This window comes from Lissotriton vulgaris, chromosome 5 (assembly GCF_964263255.1).
Source record: "Lissotriton vulgaris chromosome 5, aLisVul1.2, whole genome shotgun sequence".
Lineage (NCBI taxonomy): Eukaryota > Metazoa > Chordata > Amphibia > Caudata > Salamandridae > Lissotriton > Lissotriton vulgaris.
Genome location: NC_141693.1, coordinates 248,664,882 through 248,670,781, shown reverse-complemented (window position 1 = coordinate 248,670,781; position 5,900 = coordinate 248,664,882).

Below are 5,900 nucleotides of genomic sequence, written 5' to 3'. Positions count from 1 at the left end.
CTAGGGTGTTTTGGTTGCGACCAGCATGGCCTCACCAACATTTGACTTTATTGCTTGATATCCGTTTTTTAATTTTTTGAGCTAGGTTACATTCATTTATTTCTTCAGGTCATGATGACTGGTTTCTTGGATGCTTTTTATGATTGTACCAGAATTCCATTTCCAAGTGGGCATATTTTTTCCTTTTGCTTACCTTTTTGTTCTGCCACAGGGATTGTGGGCATTGACAGTTCTTATGTTTCTTGTCGGTTGCTACCTGTGTGTTCTGTCCTTGGAAAGATCCCATTCAAATCACTCAGAAGGGACAAAACGTTGACTTTTTTGTGCCTAACCGTTAATTTATTGCTGGACGTAATGCAATCTTTTTTTTTTTGGTTAAACATATTTTATTAGGTTTTTCCGGGTACATAAAGGGCCGTGGCACGCTTTATACATACAGATCATCCAATAAATCCAGAGTACCCACATATATATGAAACTGTAACCCCTGCCAACATGCAGACAAAACATCATAAACTTGACACAGAGGGTTTAGACCCCACCAGGTACAAAAAGGCATAACGTAGACGACTACTAGTGACTGTGTGATGGTATCTGGAATGTTTAGGGATCAGATCCTTTTGTAGGGGCCTTACTATATATGTTGGGGTAAGGGTGTTAACTCTATTCCAAGGTCCGTTGCCCATCTGGACCATATTTTCCTATGTTTCTGGGGACATCTTCAGGCCTTCTTCCATCCCACGATTGTTGGGGGGACGTTCCCTTCCACTGCTGAGCAATATCCCATTGGGCGAGGGTAAGGGCCAAAAAGAGCAAGTGCTGTAGGTATCTGTTCCTGCCAATCCCATCTGGATGTTATGCAATCTTAAACTTTTTTTGTCTGGATTCTAATGAAGACATTTCTTAATGGTTTTGACTGATGGATATGCTGCCTGTGAACTGTGTTAGTTAGATATTGGTAAGTTTAAACTCTTGGCTGCTCGGCTGGCGCCGCACATGGCACACATGGTACACCCCGACCAATGTGGGTTTATCCCTGGCCGCAACACTGCCATGAATTTGAGACGATTGAACCACATCATTCATGAGGTGCGAGACAGAGAGGACCAGATGGTCCTGGTGTCGATTGATCTCGCTAAAGCATTCGACACCGTGGACTGGGGGTACCTCTTAGAGGTCCTCCGGATGGTGGGGATGGGCCCTGGCTTCTGTCGTTGGATCCGCATCTGGTACAAAGCCCCCCGGGCCAGAGTGCGGCTCGGTGCAGCACGATCGGAAGAATGGCTCTTGGGTCGGGGCACGTGGCAGGGGTGTCCGGTATACAACCGTTACCACGCATCTTTTACCACGAAATACTATTACCACAAAACTTTTACAACGCAGGATTCCTTACAACGCATGCCTTTACAACGCATGACATTACATCGCAGATACTATTACAATGCATACCATTACAACGTAAGTATAGGTAAGTTTATGTTTGGGTTATGGGTTACAGGGGTATTTTTAGGGTTCAGGGCTGGGTTTGGGTTATTGGGGTACAGGGGTATTTTTAGGGTTCAGGGCTAGGTTTGGGTTATGGGGTACAGGGGTATTTTTAGGGTTCAGGGCTGGGTTTGGGTTATGGGGTACAGGGGTATTTTTAGGGTTCAGGACTGGATTTGGGTTATTGGGTACAGGGGTATTTTTAGGGTTCAAGGCTGGGTTTGGGTTATGGGGTACAGGGGTATTTTTAGGGTTCAGGGCTGGGGTTGGGTTATGGGCTACAGGGGTATTTTTAACATATATATTAACAAATTCTTTAATAAAATTTATTTTAAATATTTAAATTATTTAAATAATTATTAATTACATTATTATTAAAAATTATATACTTACCTATACTTACGTTGTAATGGTATGCGTTGTAATAGTATCTGCGATGTAATGTCATGCGTTGTAAAGGTATGCGTTGTAAGGGATCCTGCGTTGTAAAAATTGCGTGCTAATGGTATGCGTGGTAAAAGTATGCGTGCTAACGTCATACATCCGGGTGTCCCCTCTCGCCGCTCCTTTTCGCCCTGGCGATCGAGCCTTTGGCGGTCCAGGTCCGAACAGACATGACGCAATGGGGCATCACAGTGGGCGACACGTGCTATGTGATCTCCTTATATGGGGATGACGCCCTCTTTTATTTAATGACCCCGCGGGAGTCGGCGCCCGTCCTCCTTCAGCACTTGGACCGCTTTGGTGCGGCTTCGGGTCTGAGAATTAACTGTGGGAAGTCCCTGATTTTCCCCCTGGCAGGCTACGGCGTGGGACCGTTGACGGCCCTGCCGAATCTTGGGCTACGATGGGAGCAGGAGGCGTTTCGGTATCTCGGGATCCAGGTATCACCCACGGATGCGCAGGGGTTGGCCCGTAATATGGACCGAGTCCTCAAGCCCTTACAACAATCGGTCACTTTCTGGAACTCCTTGCCACTATCCCGCTCTATGTTCTTCAGAATTCCCTGTGCCCAATCCCCTCGCGCGTTTTTCGCACACTTAACACGTTGCTTACGTTGTTACTCTGGGCGGGCCGGCGTAGCCGAGTTGCCCTCCATACCCTTGTCCGAACATGGGAGGAGGGGGGGTTAGAGGCGCCTAGATTTGACTTGTACTACTATGCGGCACAACTGTTGCCGGCTGCACGGTGGTTCGCGGATGGAGACAGCTGGGAGATGAGTCTACTGGCCGGCAGGGCTGACGAGCGAGTATTGCAGGTGGCATTGATGCGAGGACGGGGAGCAGATGAGGCCCTGCCCTACGTAGTGCGCCACGCGGCTGCGCTCTGGCAGCAGTTTGTGGAGAAAATACTGCGGCGAGCCCCCTTTCATAGGGAGTTGCCGGTGTGGATCCTGGCCCCTGTAGTTGATATGGCGGACCACATGTCCTTTAGGGATTGGAAAATGGGAGGCTGTGAGACTTTGGCGGAACTTTATCCCAATGAGTCATTTGTGTCCTTTGAGCAAGCCATTGAAGCCTTTGGCCTGGGGGAGGGGAAATATTTGCACTATCGGGGCCTTCAGGAGGTAGCAAGGGCGACGTGGCCCCAGTTCCCTGAGGCACCCCCGTTGTCCCACACCCTGAACATCCTCCTCTCTGCTGTATTCGGCCATGAGACAGGACTCGACCTCACCAGTTTCACCTTCCTGGGGGGCCTGGGAGATAGACCTGGGGCTCACCCTGACCCCGGGACAGCGTAAGCGCATAGGGAGCCTTACCCATAAAGTGTCCTGGAATGCGAGATTCAAATTGACACATTTCAACTTTATGCATTGTACCTACTTGACCCCGCTGTCCTTGAGGCGTATTTCGGGAGACAGGGAGGACAACTGCCCCAGATGTGGGATGGAGAGGGCGGGGTTCCTACACCTGGCCTGGGACTGCCCCTTGGTCGGTAGCTTCTGGAGGGGGTGGTGGATCGTATACATGCCGTAACCGGCCTCCGGATTGATCTGAACCCGCTTCACTGCCTATTAGCCCTGGTCCCTAAGCCCAGGAAGAGAAACCTTTCCTACAAACTTTTGCAATTAATGTTGGTGCTGGCGAGGCGTTGGGTGGCGATCACCTGAATGGGGCGGAGGGTTCCTGAGTTGTCAGCGTGGCGTAAAGATGTAAGAGAGTGGTCACTGGCTGAGGAGACTCCTATGCAGAGGACCCACAGGGATGCGAGGTTGCAGGATGATCTCCTTGCATGGCGAGTCATGTGTGCCACGGAGTTGTCTCACAGCGATTCAGATGGCACGAGTGCTGAACTTTTCTCTTCAGGGGACTCCGGGTCTGAGAGGGAGGTGGGGGGGGGAGGGGGAGGTTGGACCCACTTTAATGTAGATGCACTCCCTGTTCCTCAACAGTATTTCACGTTATTGATGTGGTCATTATGTCGCTCATAAACACAGCCTGAACTGTACTCACTGTACCATATAGTGCCATAATGAGGTTATCGTACTGTATACACATGCTTGATGATTGATGCCGAGTTCGGGGGGGTATTGTTTTTTCCATGTTGCAAAATCAAAAATATAGTTTAAAAAAAAAAGATATTGGTAAGTTAATATTCTCTCACATTCTGACCATAAGGTCTTGTTACTGGAACAATGGAGGAAGGGTCACCTAAAAAGGTACAGGTTTTGACGACCTCACTGTCGAGTAGCTGACTGGTACAGGGGTATAATTTGCTTTATTTGGTTACTCTAAGAGCCCTTTTGGGATTGACTCCTATGAGTCTCTCGCCCATCTTCTTCTAGGTTTCCCCAACTGAAAGGGATTGCAACTCTCCCCCTGGGGTTCTTTTACCTACCCAAGAAGGTTTGTTCCCCCCCCATAGGCCTCAAGGCTGGCGAACGCAGGGCCATTATGGTAGCGCTCGTCAACCTGGGGGCAGCCAATGGAGATGAACTTTTTAAATCAATTTACCCCTTTAAGTAGCCTTGAGTTGAATGACTGAACAGGACCTACTCACCCTCCTTCCACTCCCCCCCCAGGGCCTGCTAATCTTTTAGAAACCACCTCGCAGTCCATCAAGTCCCCCTCTCCACCCCTCCAGCCCACTATTTCCCCAGTGGTGACCCCAGCACCGAACCCAAAGAGCCTCAAGCAACTGTCCAGGAATATTGCAGGGCTCTCACCCAAGTTTACTGATAAAAAATGGGTGGAGTTCATTAAATCTTATCAGAAAATTTGTCTGCAGGAAACATGGGAGGAGAAAAATAACTTTTTTTGGAAGGCTATAAGACATATTTCTCACCAGCAGTGAACTCGGTAGCAGGGAGGGTAAGCAGGGGGGGTAAGCAGGGGATTGATAATTTTTGTGGCAATAGAGCTGGGTGGGCATGCTGTTGATTTGTCGTGTGATATGAAAATGTTTCAGGGGCTAATGTTATCTGTACCCTATCCTATTGGTAAATTTTTATAACGCCAGATGTGGGCCAGATGGGGTCTCAAGTTTTCAAGGTCAAAGTATTAAGTGTTATAGAAGTGATGCCTTACCAAGTAATACTATCAAAATACACAAAGATGGACTCCGGGTACTCTCTTAGTACACCTTCTCTCAGCCATAGTAGAGTGGCAAAGAGCAGACAGGCTACTTACAGGAACATGTGTTAAGCATTTCACATCACCAACATGCAGGGCTGGACTGGGAACACAAACCGGTTCCGGCAACTAAGTCTGACCAGCCCGAGGAGGGGGGGTGGGGGGGGGGGGGGGGGACTTGTGGGAAACACTGTTGCTGCTTTTTGTGGTAGAGGGGACCGATATTGCAGAACTGATGCAAAACCAGTTCCCTGCACCAAAAATGGACCCCACCGGTCCAAAACAGCCCCCACCATTCCGGCCCACTGGGAAAACAGCCAGTGGCCACTGCAGCCAGTCTGGCCCTGCCAACACAGATGATAAGTAATTGAAACAACTCAAGAGAAATCCGACACCAATTTATAAAAATAGCTCCAATTTTATATATTGTTAGACACTAAAATGAAATCAATTCATACAGTGTAACCAGAGTTTTCAGTTTTCAAGCAATAAATAAATCACTTTGCAATGTGAAAAACATTAACGCTGCGATCAATGGGAAAAAACACATATATGTAATCGATACTTTAGAAGGTGAGTTGAAAAGAACCCACTCAGAGTTATGGTCTCGGGAATCCATAGACCAGTTCACAACAGGTGGCACGATTGTACCTGGCTCAGGGGAGAGGGGTACAGAGGTGCACTTTCAGCTGTCAAACAGAGCTGTCAATCAGACTTGCGGTGTTGAAATGGTTACCTTAGCAAAAAGGTACTTACGGGGGGAATTGAGCAAAACCATTTGGAAGCAAGGCAACAAGCTGGCCCTGGACCAGGAGTCTCGAGGCAGATCCAATGTACCTGGCT